At 42.6% G+C, this 19,563-nt stretch overlaps 1 protein-coding gene across 3 annotated transcripts in view; it reads left to right on the forward strand.

Moving 5' to 3' along the window:
- LOC133539965 (cytoplasmic dynein 1 intermediate chain 1) overlaps positions 1–19,563 on the forward strand; it is a 167,196-nt gene that overhangs the window by 102,497 nt on the left and 45,136 nt on the right. The gene's annotated exons all lie outside the window — the stretch shown is intronic.

Consider the following 19,563-nt stretch of genomic DNA (forward strand, 5'->3'; position numbering starts at 1 on the left):
AGGTCCTAAAACATCTGTTTTCTCTCGCTGGAAGTAGACCTCTTGTAGGCTGAAATAACAACACTTCTCTTGACACATTTACGAATTTGAAGGTTATCTTTCCTAGCTTGGAAGGTAAACATTGACATCGCCTCATTTAAAGTCATGTCACTTTTTACAGTGTGTAGTTTGAGTGTGCTCATGTGACTGCCAGGCTCCGTTCGATTGGAAAATTACGTATTTATAATATAAATTTGTTTCCATTTGATACTGACATTTTTTTTTAACAAACTCCATCCATCCATCTTCTTCCGCTTATCCAAGGTTGGGTCACGGGGGCAGCAGCTTAAGCAGGGAAGCCCAGACTTCCCTGTCCCCAGCCACTTTGTCCAGCTCTTCCCGGGGGATCCCGAGGCGTTCCCAGGCCAGCCGGGAGACATAGTTTTCCCAACCTGTCCTGGGTCTTCCCCGTGGCCTCCTACCGGTTGGACGTGCCCTAAACACCTCCCTAGGGAGGCGTTCGGATGGCATCCAGACCAGATGCCCGAACCACCTCATCTTGCTCCTCTCGATGTGGAGGAGCAGCGGCTTTACTTTGAGTTCCTCCCGGATGACAGAGCTTCTCACCCTATCTCTAAGGGAGAGCCCCGCCACACGGCGGAGGAAACTAATTTTGGCCGCTTGTACGCGTGATCTTATCCTTTCGGTCATGACCCAAAGCTCATGACCACAGGTGAGGATGGGAACGTAGATCGACCGGTAACTTGAGAGCTTTGCCTTCCGGCTCAGCTCCTTCTTCACCACAACGGATCGGTACAACATCCGCATTACTGAAGACGCCGCACCGATCTGCCTGTAAATCTCACCATCCACTCTTCCCTCACTCGTGAACAAGACTCCTAGGTACTTGAACTCCTCCACTTGGGACAGGGTCTCCTCCCCAACCCGGAGATGGAATTCCACCCTTTTTCGGGCGAGAACCATGGACTCTGACTTGGAGGTGCTGATTGTCATTCCGGTCGATTCACATTCGGCTGCAAACCGATCCAGTGAGAGCTGAAGATCCCGGCCAGATGAAACCATCAGGACCACATCATCTGCAAAAAGCAGAGACGTAATCCTGCGGCCACCAGACCGGAACCCCTCAACGCCTTGACTGCGCCTAGAAATTCTGTCCATAAAAGTTATGAATAGAATCGGTGACAAAGGGCAGCCTTGGCGGAGTCCAACCCTCACTGGAAACGTGTCCGACTTACTGCCGGCAATGCGGACCAAGCTCTGACACTGATCATACAGGGAGCGGACCGCCACAATAAGACAGTCAGATACCCCATACTCTCTGAGCACTCCCCACAGGGCTTCCCGAGGGACACGGTCGAATGCCTTCTCCAAGTCCACAAAGCACATGTAGACTGGTTGGGCAAACTCCCATGCTCCCTCAAGAACCCTGCCGAGAGTATAGAGCTGGTCCACGGTTCCACGACCAGGACGAAAACCACACTGTTCCTCCTGAATCCGAGGTTCAACTATCCGGCGCAACCTCCTCTCCAGTACACCTGAATAAACCTTACCGGGAAGGCTGAGGAGTGTGATCCCACAATAGTGGGAACACACCCTCCGGTCCTCCTTCTTAAAGAGAGGAACCACCACCCCGGTCTGCCAATCCAGAGGTACCGCCCCCGATGTCCACGCGATGCTCCAGAGTCTTGTCAACTAAGACAGCCCCACAACAGCATCGAGGGCCTTAAGGAACTCCGGGCGGTTCTAATCCAACCCTCGGGCCTTGCCACCGAGCAGCTTTTTAACTACCTCAGCAACCTCAGCCCCAGAAATAGGAGAGCCCACCACAGATTCCCCAGGCACTGCTATCTCATAGGAAGACATGTTGGTGGGATTGAGGAGGTCTTCGAAGTATTCCTTTCCCCTATCCACAACATCCGCAGTTGAGGTCAGCAGAACACCATCCGCACCATACACGGTGTTGATCGTGCACTGCTTTCCCTTCCTGAGGTGGCGTATGGTGGTCCAGAATCGCTTCGAAGCCGTCCGGAAGTCGTTTTCCATGGCTTCCCCGAACTCCTCCCATGTCCTAGTTTTTGCCTTCGTGACCGCTGAAGCTGCACACCTCTTGCCTGTCGGTACCTGTCCACTGCCTCCGGAGTCCTATGAGCCAAAAGAACCCGATAGGACTCCTTCTTCAGCTTGACGGCATGCCTCACCGCTGGTGTCCACCAACGGGTTTTAGGATTACCGCCCCGACAGGCATCAACTACCTTGCAGCCACAGCTCCGATCAGCCTTCTCGACAATAGAGGTGCGGAACATGGTCCACTCGGACTCAATGTCCAGCACCTCCCTCGTGACATGTTCAAAGTTCTTCTGGAGGTGGGAATTGAAACTTTCTCTGACAGGAGACTCTGCCAGACGTTCCCAGCAGACCCTCATAATGCGTTTGGGCTTGCCGGGTCTGTCCGGCATCCTCCCCTACCATCGCAGCCAACTCATCACTAGGTGGTGAGCGCCAGAAAGCTCTGCCCCTCTCTTCACCCGAGTTTCCAAAACATGAGGCCGCAAATCCGATGACACAACTACAAAGTCGATCATGGAACTGCGGCCTAGGGTGTTCTGGTGCCAAGTGCACATATGGACACGCTTATGTTTGAACATGGTGTTTGTTATGGACAAACTGTGACGAGCACAAAAGTCCAATAACAAAACACCACTCGGGTTCAGATCCGGTCTGCCATTCTTCCAGGTTTCACTGTCGTTGCCAACATGAGCGTCAAAGTCCCCCAGTACTCCCTTGAGTGTACCCAAAAAGGGTGGGTACTCTGAACTGCTGTTTGGTGCGTACGCACAAACAACAGTCAGGACCTGTCCCCCCACACGAAGGCGGAGGGAGGCTACCCTTTCGTCCACCGGGTTGAACTCCAACGTGCAGGCTTTGAGCCGGGGGGCAACAAGAATTGCCACCCCAGCCCGTTGCTAGAGTGGAAGAGAGTCCAGCCCCTCTCAAGAGAAGTGGTTCCAGAGCCCTTGCTGTGCATCGAAGTGAGTCCGACCAGATCCAGCCGGAACTTTTCCACTTTGCACACTAGCTCAGGCTCCTCCCCCCCCAGTGAGGTGACGTTCCACGTCCCAAGAGCTGTCTTATGTAGCCGAGGATTGGACCGCCAAGTGCCCTGCCTTCGGCTGCCGCCCAGCTCACTTCGCACTTGACCTCTATGGCCCCTGCTATGGGTGGTGAGCCCATTGGAGGGGTGACCTACGTTGCCTCTTCGGGCTGTGCCCGTCCACCAGGCGCTCGCCATCGTGCCCCACCTCCGGGCCTGGCTCCAGAGGGGGGCCCCGGTGACCCGCGTCCGGCGAGGGAAATCTGGGTCTAAGATTTGTCTTCTTCATAAAGGTCTTCGAGCTGTTAACAAACTCAATAAATAATAATTAATTCTCATTGATCGGCATGATTAACCCGTGAGAAAATATAGAATAGAATGGAATAGAATAGAATAGAATAGAAAGTACTTTATTGATACTTGGGGGGAAATTCAGCACCACAGTTCGCTCACAATAGACAATAATAATAATAAATAATATATAACATATAGTATATAAATACTATATAATATATGAATAATATAAATATATTCTACATTTATGTGCAGTCAAGAAGGAACATATGCATTATACAGTCTGATGGCTGTCGGTATGAAGGACCTCCTGTGTCGTTCCGTGTTGCATTTTTGGAGTCTGAGCCTTCCACTGAACGTGCTCATTCTCTCCGCAAGGTCCGACTGTAGTAGGTGGGAGATGTTGTCCATAATGGGTTGGAGTATAATACATTATAAGCTACAAAAGGAAAATTAATAAAAAACATTTGTGCTGATTTAATTTTCAGTCAGGATTAGGGTTGTACAGTATCCTGGTATTAGTATAGTACCGTGTTACTATTGAATCATATTCGGTACTATACCGCCTGTAAAGAGTACCGGTCCCCCTCCCTCGTCATCACGTTGTGTCATTGCTGGTTTACAAGCAGAAGAGAATGTTCGGCAGCGCATAATTACAGGGTACTTACAAGCAGACACGGTGTGTAGACAGAAAAGGGAGAATGGACGCATTTTGTTAAAAAACTAATAATAAAGGTGGAGCTGAAACACCCTCAGGAAGAGGTGCTTTAAGACATGCGACATGCTAGCTAGCTAGCGGCTAAAGTCCATCCGCAATCTGCAGTGTTGTAGCTCCTTCTAAATCAGTCATCCTTGCCTTCATGGCGACAAATAAAGAAAGTTTCTCACAAGTATTATCCCTGCAGGACGAGGAATAGCTAAACATTGACACCGGCGTCACAATGTAAATAAATGTCATTGGTGGATCTACACCTAACATCCACTGTAATGATACCAAGTAGAGCAGCGTATCTAGTCAATACTACTATGATTACATCAATATATTTTAGCAAAATACAATTTGCTTTTTTTTTTTTTTTTTGTATTTATATTATCTTTTTAACCTCAGGAAATATGTCCCTGGACACTAAAGGACATATGACCTGTAACGACTTGGTATCGGATTGCTACCCAAATTTGTGGTCTCATCCAAAACTAATGTAAAGTATCCAAACAACTGAAAAATAAGTGATTATTACAATTTAACAGAAATGTAGCTATAAAATGTTTAAAGAGGAAGTAAGCAGATATTAACAGTAAATGAACAAGTAGATTAATAATACATTTTCTACCATTTGTCCTTAATTTTGACAAAATAATAGAACAGCCGAGATAGGCTCCAGCGCCCCCCGCCACCCCAGAGGGAATAAGTGGTAGAAAATGGATGGATGGAATAGAATAAAAAATTACACAGTATGTCTAAATTAGGAGCCTTTGTTTGCTTACTTGCTATTCAAAGACAAGTTGTCTTGCATGTTCACTATTTCATTTAAGAAAAAACTTGCAATAAAAAAGGTATGTTTAATGTACCGTATGATGTTTTTAAAAAAAATAAAGACAATAATGCAATTTTTTCTGGTTTCCTTTTTTTTTTAGAAAAGTATCGAAAAGCATCAAAATACATTTTGGTACCGGTACCAAAATATTGGTATCGGGACAACACTAGTCAGGATTGATGTCTACAATGAGCACGTTTGGTAGTGCACAACTTTTGAAAGCATGACACTGATAAAGCATGTTCCCCGGGGTCACACGCACCCCCCGGTCTAATACGATGTCTAATGTGAAGGCAATCTGACCCGAGTGCAGACTTACTGCTGCAAGGATTTGGTGCAATCAAGTGCAACATTTTCTGAACTGAATTGGACTGAAGAGGGCATGTGTGCTGGCTCTGGAAGTTAGTGGGGACATTTTACTGTCGCGTCTGCAGTAAGTGGTGGAGCATTGATGCAAGTTCCTAAAACATGATTTTCACCAGTTTTCTGCTCATTTGTCAACTATTTATCATCTAACCCTCTAGAAATACTAACATTTATCAATTTTCGGAGCGTGGGAGTGCACTGCAGTCACATCGTGTACATATCTGATTTATATCGACATATGAAAGAGGCCTGGATCGGATATGAAAGATTCGGAACTGATATGAAAACATCCAATACAGGTCGCATATGGGCAAAAAAATTAGATTTGTCCTGCAGTGTGAAGGAGGTCTTAGTCTCTCCAATCAACCTAGCATGCATATTAGAGATGCGTGGTTTGCGGTCTCATCCGCGGGTAAACCGCGGGTCGGGCGGTTGACATGACAAAAAAATTGATTTTAATTAGATTCGGGCGGGTGGCGGTTAAACCATCCGGAGACATTTGATATACATGGTTCTGGGATCGGTATCCTTTGCCATTCAAAGAGCCATTCAAGACCCATGTCATAAAGCGAAGAAGTCAATAGGAGACGCTATTATTCTCTTGAATGACTGCCGGCAGTAACCCAGATATTAAATATTAGTGCGTCCTATGAAGCCATTGGCTTTGTCGCCCTCTACAACATGTGCGCTCTGCTTGTCAATCCAGCATCATGTTGTGTGTGGCTTCCGCGGCAACACGCACACGACTGCAAGGCATACTGGGTGACACAGAGTACACTAATGGTTGTGATATAAACAATTTTAACACTCTTAGTAATATGCGCCACGCTGTGAAGCCACACCAATTAAAAACGACAAACACATTTCGGGGGAACATCCTCACAGTCACACAACATAAACGCAACACAACAAATATCCATAATCCTTTGTATTCATGACAGTTCTTGACTATTTTATTTTAATGTTGGTTTGGGTGGACGGCGGGTGGATGACGATTTTGGTGATGCGGATGATTTAATTGCCTATCCGCGCATCTCTAATGCGGGATGAACCCAGAGAACCAGGAGAGAACCTGATCTCCCGATTGTCCATCCATCCATTTTCTACCCCTTGTCCCTCAATCATCCACCATGCTCAATAGCTGGCAGTTTTAAGACAAGAAGCCTTTTTTCTGCTGGGAAAGATGCATTGACACGCGTGATGTTAATAGCAAGTGACAGTGAGAAAATGGCAGACGCGAAGTAGATGACGGGTGAAGGGAGGACTTCACATCTCTAATGAGACGAGCGAAACCTTGCAGAAACTTGTAAAAAGATGTGGCCTACCACTTCCTCATCCCACGCCACACATGTGCGAATGTTGGCCCACCCATGCAGCCGTGACCGCGCTTGCCTATTCAATATCACCTTCTTGGAGGCAGCACAGTGGACCAGGTGTTAGTGCATGTGCCTCATAATACGGAGATCCTGAGTTCGATCCTGGGGCTTGGGGTCTTTCTGTGTGGAGTTTGCATGTTGTCCCCGTGACTGCGTGCGCTCCCTCCGGGTACTCCGGCTTCCTCCCACCTCCAAAGACATGCACCTGGGGATAGGCCCCTCCCACCTCCAAAGACATGCACCTGGGAATAGGCCCCTCCCACCTCCAAAGACATGCACCTGGGGATAGGCCCCTCCCACCTCCAAAGACATGCACCTGTGATAGGTTGATTGGCAACACTAAATGGTCCCTAGTGTGTGAATGTGAGTGTGAATGTTGTCTGTCTCTCTCTGTTGGCCCTGCGATGAGGTGGCGACTTGTCCAGGGTGTACGCCGCCTTCCGCCCGATTGTAGCTGAGATAGGCACCAGCGCCCCCCGCGACCCCAAAGGGAATAAGCTGTAGAAAAATGGATGGATGTTAGGGGCTAGGTTTAAATATTAACACATTAACTTAAACTATAATTTTAGACAAACGATGTCTACTGTCTGACTACAAGAAACATTGAAAAGTACACGAATAAGAAGTCATAAGGAAACTTTTTTGAGCAAAAATAAAATAGGTTTAATATATTTATGTAACATTTATTGAGTATTCCAAACAATATATTTGTGTGCAGAGAAACTCCATGAATCCAGAGGTTGTGTATTCTGTCCTTGTTGAAATGGTCATGCAGCTACGTGGTGACTCTGAAATAAGAATGTAACAATCAGATCACATGAAAACAGCTAAGAAAATACAAGTTATACGGGAAAATGTATTTTTAGACAATGTGATTTGCTGTAGCGGCTAGGGGACATCATAAAATGGATTAGAAAAGACAGATTTAAAATAATAATACAAAAATAATAATTTCAGCGGGCCGGATGTTGGACGTTGGCGGGCCATAATCGGCTCGCGGGCCGTAGTTTGGGGACCACTTATCCAGTCCAAAGAAAAGCGCTAAATAAATGTGATCTATTATTATTACTCTTTGATCAGCTACTGACGTACCACGTAGTGACTCACATTTCGACATGTTACCATAGCAACAACTCTGCAAACATTATTAGCTGATTTGACAGTGTACTTTTTTGTTTCCTCCGAGACAGGCAAGTTTGCAATAGATGTGAGACTCATAGGAGCGGCAGAAACACTAGTTGCTAACTTGTTTGTAGTGGAGGCACACAAGGCTAACTGCTTAATGGCCACAATGCTATGTTTCCTTACATTCCGTGGGATTCAACAATCATTTAGAAATAAATAATGTCTACTTACCTTTTCCTCCTCTTGCCCCGATGTCCATGAGGTAGAAGGTTCCGCTTGATAATGCTGCGTGTGGTGCCTCCTTGAAGCTACTTGTCGGCAGTTATGCAGACATTTTGTCGACAAACAACTTAGCTTTAAAAAAAAAAAACTGAAAAGGGGCGGGCATTATTGGTGACCGGAACCGGAATGCAGTGTCGCTTACACACACTAGTGAAATCCTCTCACATACACAGGTAAGATGCTTTCACACACACTGGTTAGATGCTCTTATACATATAACTGAAATCCTTGCACACGTACTACTAAAATTGTTGTCTCTCACACGCAAGTGGTATGTGTGTGAGAGTAAAACATTTTAGTTGTTTATGTGAGAGCATTTTAGTTGTTTATGTGAGAGCATTTTAGTTGTTTATGTGAGAGCATTTTAGTTGTTTATGTGAGAGCATTGTAGCTGTTTATATGAGAGCATTTTAGTTGTTTATGTGAGAGCATTTTACTTGTTTATGTGAGGGCATTTTAGTTGTTTATGTGAGGGCATTTTAGTTGTTTATGTGAGAGCATTTTAGTTGTTTATGTGAGAACATTTCAGTAGTGTATGTAAGAGCATTTCAGTAGTGTATGTAAGAGCATTTCAGTTGTGTATGTAAGAGCATTTCAGTCGTGTGTATAAGTGTTTCAGTATTGTGTGTGAGAGAAAAAACATTTCAGTTGTTTATGTGAGAGCATTTCAGTAGTGTATAAGAGTGTTTCAGTAGTGTGTATACGAGTGTTTCAGTGGTGTGTGTGTGAGAGAAAAACATTTCAGTTGTTTATGTGAGAGCATTTCAGTAGTGTATGTAAGAGGTAATTCTGAATAATGTCCCTAACGGCCCCTCATACACGCTGGACGCGCACACACGTATACACGCAGGACGGGCACACACGTATACACGCAGGACGGGCACACACGTATACACGCAGGACGTGCACACACGTTTACACGCAGGATGCGCACACACGTATACACCCAGGACGCGCACCCACGTATACACGCAGGACGCGCTCACTCAATAGCATATTGGCCAACCCTCCCGAATTTTCCGGGAGACTCCCGAATATCAGTGCCTCACCAGAAAATCTCCCGCGACAACCATTCTCCCAAATTTCTCCCGATTTCCAGCCGGACCTGAGTGAGGACAGCTTATCGTCAAGTCCGCTTTTCTTCCTTTTAAATAGCGTGCCGGTCCAGTCAAGTTCTAACATATTCGGCTTTTGGAGAGTGCAGTTCTGCACTGCACACACAACAAGAAGGAGACTATTATATATGTCTCCGTTATCTGTAGGTTTATTTATAATCCATAAAGTAGGCAGGCACGGAGCTATTGCTCAGCGTGTATTTCTTCCAGCCGGCACGTTAATACACTGACACACAACATCCGGATTCCCATCATGCATTGCTTCAAAACTACGGCAAGTAATAATGCCCAAAAACATAACAGAGACAAAGCAGAAGAACGAAGAAGAGACAGTCATGGCGACGACGAGTAAGAAGAAGAAGTACGCTTGCAGGGAGAGATGGAAGATTCAAGACTCTGGTGCATTTTGAGGAAGGCCCTTTTGTGCGTGTTCCGCATGATTAAAAAGATAGTGACAGAGAAAAGAATGAGGATGGACAATTCAACCCTAAACTCACTCCTTTCTGACAAATTAAATGTCACAGAAGCTGCCCATACTCCTTCAAAGGCTGTGCTACTGGCTGCAAAGCATTGCACTTTCAAATACAACACTGAGTAGAAGAGTGTTATGTGTAAATAAATGATCACTGAAATTAAAGTATTTCTTTTCAATATATATATATATATGTATATATATATATATATATATATATATATATATATATATATATATATTCATCCATCCATCCTCTTCCGCTTATCCGAGGTCGGGTCACAGGGGAAGCAGACTAAGTAGGGAAGCCCAGACTTTCCTCTCCCCAGCCACTTCGTCCAGCTCCTCCCGGGGGATCCCGAGGCATTCCCAGGCCAGCCAGGAGACATAGTCTTCCCAACGTGTCCTTGGTCTTCCCCGTGGCCTCCTACTGGTAGGACGTGCACAAAACACCTCCCTAGGGAGACGCTCGGGTGGCATCCAGACCAGATGCCCGAACCACCTCATCTGGCTCCTTTCGATGTGGAGGAGCAGCATTTTTTTTTCCTTTGAGCTCCTCCCGAATAGCAGAGCTTCTCATCCTATCTCTAAGGGAGAGCCCCGCCACCTGGCAGAGGGAGCTCATTTTGCCCGCTTGTACCCGTGATCTTGTCCTTTCGGTCATAACCCAAAGCTCATGACCATAGATGAGGATAGGAACGTAGATCGACCGGTAAATTGAGACCTTTGCCTTCCGGCTCAGCTCCTTCTTCACCACGACGGATCGATACAGCGTCCACATTACTGAAGACGCCGCACAGATCCGCCTGTCGACCTCACAATCCACTTTTCCCTCACTCCTGAACAAGACTCCAAGGTACTTGAACTCCTCCACTTGGGGCAAGATCTCCTCCCCAACCCGGAGATGGCACTCCTCCCTTTTCCAGGCGAGAACTGTGGACACAGACTTAGAGGTGCTGATTTTCATATATATATGTATATATATATAAATATATATATATATATATATATATATATATATATATATATATATATATATATATATATATATATATATAATCTTTGGGTGTCCCACGATTCGATTCAATATCATTTTTTTGGGGTCACGATTCGATAATATATCGATTTTTTAGGCTTACAGATGGTTCGATGTTTCACTTGAGGTTTTGCTGAGGCCAGTATTCGATGTTTTCTAAACAAGCAGGGAAGGAGCAGAGAAATGCAACAGCAGTCTTTTCAAAACATCTTGCCTCCTGTTGTTTTTGCTCAAACTGTTTCAAATTTGGTTGGCTTTGTGAATTGTAGAACTCATCTCATAGTGCTGTTATAGTCTTTGGGTCATTTTTCTTATTCTATTGGTTTGTGTATTCATTTATTCATTCAATTATTTTGTCTTTTTCCGTCTGCCAGCAAATCGCATGTTTACATATACAGTAGATACAGTATATACATATATATATGTATATATATATATATATATATATATATATATATATATATATATATATATATATATATATATATATATATATATGTATGATAAAACTTTTGATTAAGCATATGTTTTTATTGCACCAAATAGCAATATTAGAATTAAAATTAAAAGGCGCATTAGCCATATGGATTGTCTTATCGCACTAAAAGAACATTTTACAATATTTTACATAATAGCCTGCCATAATGTAGAATTAGGTTAGAATAGAATAGAAAGCTTTATTGACATCGTATCAAATGCTTCATGATTCATGGTTGCCAATTTTGACCTGTGCTTTAAGACAAATACAATAATTAGTAAACACTGAAAACAAGATTAAAAATACACATAAAAGACAAGTAGCATATAAAACGCATTGTTAATGATAAAACACAAATGAAAAAAGTGTTAATTCATCATAAAATTCAGTCAATTCACTTGCATTAGTTTATATCACATGGGCGGTTTAGACTGCTCTAATAATTTTCAACAAGCCAAGCAGCTGAATGCGTGTCTCTTATCTACTGTATATGTGCACGTGAGAAGCTGTTAACTATGTTACCTGTCCCACTTTAAACTCCTAGTCCAGGTCTGAATGTTAGTTATTTAAATGTTGAGGGTGGTGTATTGACACATTTGGTGACGAATGTTTTAAAGCAGCACTTGCAGAGCAAACACTTCCGTATTTAAGGTGTCACCTTTATTGATAAATTGAAGCCTAAATACCTTCATATTGCCTTTCACGCAGCCTTTTTATTAACCAGTAGTATTGCTGTTATTTTTTCATTATTCCTTTGGACGATTATTATGATTCTATGCGCTCATTGTGTGCTTCTTGACACATGAATGTGCTGCGCGTCGGCTTAGCAACGTCACCGCCGCACGACAGCACATGTGGATGAAAAATAACTACAGGTGTTTGCCAAAGGCCGTAGTACCTTTCATAATTAATTAGTACAAAGTTACTTTATTAGTAGCGGAGTACTGTACAACCCTCTAGTCCCACCATGACACAACAAACTTGACAGCAATGGAGTTAACAGCTGAAATCGTTTTTTTTTTACGTTCAAAACCGTTGATGAATATACAAAGAACTATATGGAGAAGAAGCTGCCATCTACGACTGTTGTCCCCTGTGAACATTTTGAAGGTATGTAACATTAATGTTTTCACATTCGCAACCTTTAAAGTTTTAGTATTTTAGTATTATTATTTAGTATTTTAGCCTAACGTCAGCTAGCGTGGCTCGCTGGCTAACATTACAAACTAACATGCACTACATTATGTACCTTATGCAGAAATTGTGTATTTTTCTTTGGCCCTACATGAGCATCTGGAATGGCTCGCTTTCTCTCTGAAAGGCACGATTCAGACCTCCTACTCCTCGTTATGCCCATTACTCCTCGTTATGCCCACTACTTCTACATGCAGAGACTCATTGGGACACCATTACCTTCACAGGAACTAGATTCATACCCCATACTTCTCGTTATGCCCACTACTTCTACATGCAGAGAGTCATTGGGACACCATTACCTTCACAGGAACTAGATTCATACCCCATACTCCTCGTTATGCCCACTACCCCTACATGGAGAGTCATTGGGACACCAATACCTTTACAGGAACTAGATTCATACCACCTACTCCTCGTTATGCCCACTAGTCCTACATGCAGAGAGTCATTGGGACACCACTACTTTCACAGGAATGTAGAGATAGGGCTAAAAAGTAGGGTGAGGGGTTGTATTGGGAACGGGCTTAACTACGGACACACACAAAGAGCAATTGCTTAATGGAGGTCTGCACCCTACTGAGTAGCATTCTAATGTGTTGTAATTTTTGCAGGTTTTAAAATCACAACATGACTTTTTTGGAGATTGATCATATTTTTGTGAGAGGCGCAGCTGAGGCCGCTTTGTCACCGGCTGTCTCAGCCATTGAACTTAAACCCTAGCCTCAGCCCAGTTGGGTCTAATCTTGTAACTTCACACCAACCTCTCAAGTGGGCAAAGTCATTCCACATTAAAGAACCCGCTTGACTTTAAACAAATGGTAAACCTCCCCCAGAAAAACCACACGCCTCGGTGGAACAACCCCTACTGTTACTGTCATATCCCATTCAACTCAGTCATTTTTTGGAAGTAATACCTCACATCTCTCCATAGGCCTTTAGCATGCAGTTAACTGTTGATCAAGTATTGACGGGGACAAAGCAGATACAACAGTTTGAGGGACTGGAGAGCATTAAGAACCTTTGGTAACATTGTGATTGAGGACCAGGTTGTATCTGGTTTGGAACATCTTGGAGTACTGAAACATCTTGCATACTATTGATGCCTTTTCATATTTCTAGTGGTTGTACCTTAGCTGGGTTTCTAAGTGACTGTTGGTATGCGATTATTTCATTCTCTGCACAGGCACAAAAATGCTAAAATACAGTTGTCTTGTTACTCCACGATCTCTTCTTTGTTTCCTCTTGAAATACAGCAGGATATTTTGGTTTGAGACCAAGGCTTTAGTCCACCGTCATGCTTTCACCTTGCCATATTTTAGATGCGTCGATGATTGAACATGAAGAGTGCAGCGGTTGCTTGGAGGGCTGAATGATTATGATTGTGATCGATGAGGGTAATAGATTTCAGCTGAATCACGTTGATCAACTTTAATAAAGATTTACAACAACAGCCAATCAGAGTCAACCTTTTCCCAATGTATGTGTGGTTACAAAGTACTGCAGAGGTCAAGTGAATCATAGATACTGTATGAACACAAATGAGCACACTTAGAGCTCAATGTGGATGACAGTAAATAAACACTGGACCAGCAGCCCTGCACCTTTCTCGGTTCAGCTCTTTGCCTGCCTCCAGGACCACTTGTCACTAAGACCTCAAAGCAGCCACCTCAAACACATGTGTACCAAACCAACTCCAGAATACAGAATCAAACAGTTCCCAAATGACTTCTACGTGTCAAGTAATGTGGGTTTTTTGCCAATTTGTCACCCAAGAGTTGTGGAAAAACCACTGTGCTACTACTGCTAATGCTAGCCAGGCTGTAGTGATGCAGCACCATAAGACCTCTTCATCGCTAAATTCATGTAAACTTTCACCTATCCATTTTTACACCGCTTGTCTCTCTCAGGAACACGGGGGTGGGGGCTGGAGCCTATCCCAAACGCTCACAAAAAATTTAATTTCCAATATTTTTTCAAATTTTTCCTTGTTTTTTAAACTAAAACCATTCAAAATAAATGACATATATAATTCGGAACAAATGTTCTTGTATTTAAACAAAAACTATTTGTTTGAAATGACACTGCATCTTACTCTTGGCAAGAATCTAAATTGTATAATGTTGTTCTTTTAAGACCAGCTATAAATGATACTTTTATGGAATAATTTTCATATAATTAAATTAAGAGCTTTCCTTTTCCTTGAATAGAATACTTATGTAAACCAAAATGCAGCATTGCACATTTTGCATGCTAACAACATGACATCCAACATTGAGATCAATAACGTGCAAACGTCTGTCTTGAATAACATACTTCTGTCAATAAAAATGTCATTTTAAACATAAATAAATATAGACGTAAAACATTGAGAGGACAATGGTTAGTTTCAGTAAGTACTGTAGCTAAAGTAAACACAGCCTTTTTCATTCACTCATCTTGGTGGTGTGCAGAGTGACTGCTTTAATGATCGGTCTACACGTAGTGCTGCTTTCTCATCATACATGATATCCCCACGCATGGTATCATCATGCATGCATCATCACGCATGGTATCATAATGCATGGTATCATCACGCATGGTATCATCATGCATGGTATCATCATGCATGGCATCATTATACAGATATCATCGTACATGATATCTGTTGGCCATGCTGTCATCATGCATGGTATCAACATAAATGGTATCAACATACATGGTATCATCATGCATGATGTCATCGGATATGGCATGATCATACATGATATCATACATGGTATCAACATGCATGGTATCATCACACATGGCATCATCACGCATAATATCATCATGCATAGTATCATGGTGCATGAAATCATGTGGTATTATTATATATAGTATCATCACGCATGGTATCGTCATGCATGATATCATCATGCCTGATGTCATTGTACATGGCATAATCATACATGATGTCATAAATGGTATCACCATGCGTGTTATCATCATGCATGGTATTACCATATGTGGTATAATCATGCATGGTATCATCATCCATGCATGGCATCACCATATGTGGTGATGTATAATATGTGATATTCTTATATGTGGTATCATCATATGGGGCGGTATAGCTCTGTTGGTAGAGCGGCCGTGCCAGCAATTTGAGGTTTGCAGGTTCGATCCCCGCTTCCGCCATCCTAGTCACTGCCATTGTGTCCTTGGGCAAGACACTTTACCCACCCGCTCCCAGTGCCACCCACACTGGTTTAAATGTAAAAAAAAATAGATATTGGGTTTCACTATGTAAAACGCTGTGAGTCACTAGAGAAAAAGCGCTATATAAATAAAATTCACTTCACTTCACATGGTATAGCCATGCATGGTATCATCACGCATGGCATCATCACACATGATATCATCATTCATGGTATCATCGTGGATGGAATCATGTGGTATCATTATTTATAATATCATCACGCATGGTATCATCATACATGATATCATCGTACGGGGCATGATCATACATGATATCATACATGGCATCACCATGCATGGCACCATCATATATGGTATCATCATACATGGTATCAAATGTGATATTCTTATATATGGTATCATCATAAAATGTATAACCATGCATGGTATCATCATGCATGGCACATCATCTTTCATGGTATCATCGTGCATGGAATCATGTGGTATTATTATAAATAATAGCATCACGCATGGTATCATCATACATGATACCATCGTACATGGCATGATCATTCATGATAGCATACATGGCATCACAATGCATGGTATCATCATGCTTGGCATCATCATGCTTGGAATTACCATATGTGCTATAATCATGCATGGTATCTTCATCCATGCATGGCCTCACCATATGTGATATCATCATATATGGTATCATTTGTGATATTGTCTTATGTGATATCCTCATATGTGGTATCATCGTACATGGTATTATTTGATATCATCATATCATCATGCATGGTATCATCATGCATTGCATCATCATGCATGGTATCATCATGCATTGGATTATCATACATGGCATCTTCATACATGTTACTATACCCGCCGTCAATGATACCACCATAGTAAGTAAGATGATTTTTAGCCCGTAGTTTTTGTTGTCGAGTCCTGTTCGCCTCGTAAAAGATGTTTTTCCCGCACTTGGCTGGATGCTTCGGTTTCAGATGCTGAAACAAGTTTGTTGTGCCGCTGCCTTTTTGAAACAAACCTTGCACCGTACAGTCATTGGTTCCTCGCCTGTTGTCGCTAAATCAAACTAATTACAACATTTTTCTTCTCTTGGGAACAAATGTCTCACTATCGTTAGCGTTAGCATTAGCCATGTTTTGCTGGGTGAGTCGCTAGGAAAGTAACAGGCCGCGTGAGCTACAGAAGCTCCTGAAGGGCAAAATGTAGGCCGGAAAGGAGAAAATAACGTTTTTTTTATTTTTAAGTTTATCCATCCATTCATTTTGTAACAAAAAAAAAAACTTGAATATATCATTAACACCGACATATCGCCCATGCCTACTTGAAAGCATGTAAACCTAATTATCAATTGGTATATTATGTGAATGGGAAAACCTCCTTTAACTTGCTTTTCTATATATTCTGTATGTTAATCACAGCTCTAGTTTCTTTGATTTTTAGTAAAGATGCTTTAAAACTGCCAGGCCAAAAACAATATGAAAAAATGGTGACGCTAATTGAGCTTGGACGATGTAAAAAAATATTCGTCATCATTTTTTTTTGCTGGGCCTTCAACTGAGAGCTCCAGCATGTAACGTTATTTTGGTCTATTGGGCAGTTCTTGTTGACCCCTTTGAACTCTGCCTAGCAACTGCGGAAACAAGCGTTTAAGTGAAGTGAAGTGAATTATATTTATATAGCGCTTTTTCTCTAGTGACTCAAAGCGCTTTACATATTGAAACCCAATATCTAATTTTTACATTTAAACCAGTGTGGGTGGCACTGGGAGCAGGTGGGTAAAGTGTCTTGCCCAAGGACACAACAGCAGTGACTAGGATGGCGGAAGCGGGGATCAAACCTGCAACCCTCAAGTTGCTGGCACAGCCGCTCTACCAACCGAGCTATACCGCCCCGTTTAAAGTTTTATCCATCCATCCATTTACCACCGCTTGTCTTTATCATGGATCGCAAATAATCTTGGATGTCTGTGTTATATTTGTGTTTATAACAAATTGATGGTAAACTAAAGTTTTGTATTATTTACCTGCTGAAATAGAAACTGCTTGGTATTTGTTTTTTCCAAGCCTAGAACCGCACAGTGGCCAAACTGGCCGGGTGTCATAAAGGAGCCAAGTCAGCAGTGGTGGTGAGGGTGGGGGTGATGCAGAAGAAGACATATCCATCTGCTCCTGATAAGTGCTCTCAGAAGGGAACACTTGGTTGGACTGGGATGAAATGTAGATCTGGAGTATCTGCTCTCTGGACTCAAACCCGCACTCATTTTCAATTCGCTTCCTATTCTCTTCTCACCAGCAATTGGACTTGAAAAGACGGAGTGTTCCTCTTCTCAGTGTCCTTCATTATTTTGAACAAAACACTTGCCATGATCATCCTTGGCTCCCTGACAGGACACTGAGGCGTGACTTGAGCTGCTTGAGCGTCACGTTCTGCCTGGCCTCGTGCCGCACGCCCGTCGGGCAATCATCCACATGGCCTTTGGACAAAAAAGGTTGGCCTGGTTTGGCAAGGCATGAGTGCTGCTTGGGGGTTATTTTGGCAGATGTGCTGCTGGGGTGTCCAGATGTAGGAAACATTTCATGAAGTAGGAACAGGGTTAGATGTATGTATGTGTGTGTATATATATATATGTATATATATATATATACATATATATATATATATATATAAAAACCCCGTTTCCATATGAGTTGGGAAATTGTGTTAGATGTAAATATAAAAAGAATACAATGATTTGCAAATCCTTTTCAACCCATATTCAATTGAATGCACTACAAAGACAAGATATTTGATGTTCAAACTCATAAACTTTTTTTTTTTTTTTTTGTGAAAAAATTATTAACTTAGAATTTCATGGCTGCAACACGTGTCCAAAATAGTTGGGAAAGGGCATGTTCACAACTGTGTTACATCACCTTTTCTTTTAACAACAATCATTGAAAGTTTGGGAACTGAGGAAACTAATTGTTGAAGCTTTGAAAGTGGCATTCTTTCCCGTTCTTGTTTCATGTAGAGCTTCAGTCGTTCAACAGTCCACCGTTGTATTTTACGCTCCATAATGCACCACACATTTATGATGGGAGACAGGTCTGGACTGCAGGCGGGCCAGGAAAGTACCCGCACTCTTTTTTTACAAAGCCACGCTGTTGTGGCTTGGAATTGTCTTGCTGAAATAAGCAGGGGTGTCCATGAAAAAGACGGCGCTTAGATGGCAGCATATGTTGTTCCAAAACCAGTATGTACCTTTCAGCATTAATGGTGCCTTCAAAGATGTGTAAGTTACCCATGCCTTGGGCACTATTACACCCCCATACCATCACAGATGCTGGCGTTGGAACTTTGCGCCGATAACAGTCTAGATCAGTGGTCCCCAACCACCGATTGGTACCGGGCCGAAAAATAATTGTTTATTCATTTTTATTTAAAAAAAAAAAAAAAAAATTTTATATATATATATATATATATATATATATTTTTTTTTTTTTTTTTTTTTATTTTATTTTTTATTAAATCAACATAAAAAACACAATATACACTTACAATTAGTGCACCAACCACAAAAACCCTCTCTTTTTCATGACAAAGAAAAAAATAAATAAAAATGGATTCATTCCCCACCCCCGGGCCGCGGGACAAATTATTAAGTGTCCGCGGATACAAAAAGGTTGAGGACCACTGGTCTAGATGGTTCGCTTCCCCTTTGGTCCAGGATGACATGATGTCGAATATTTCCAAAAACAATTTGAAATGTGGACTCGTCAGACCACAGAACACTTTTCCACTTTGCATCAGTCCATCTTAGATGATCTCGGGCCCAGAGAAGCCGGCGGCGTTTCTGGATGTTGTTGATGAATGGATTTCGCTTTGCATAAAAGAGCTTTAACTTGGACTTACATATGTAGAGACGAACTGTATTTAGTGACAGTGGTTTTTTGAAGTGTTCCTGAGCCCATGTGGTGATATCCTTTAGAGATTGATGTCGGTTTTTTATACAATGCCGTCTGAGG

Source organism: Nerophis ophidion, linkage group LG21, assembly GCF_033978795.1.
Source record: "Nerophis ophidion isolate RoL-2023_Sa linkage group LG21, RoL_Noph_v1.0, whole genome shotgun sequence".
Lineage (NCBI taxonomy): Eukaryota > Metazoa > Chordata > Actinopteri > Syngnathiformes > Syngnathidae > Nerophis > Nerophis ophidion.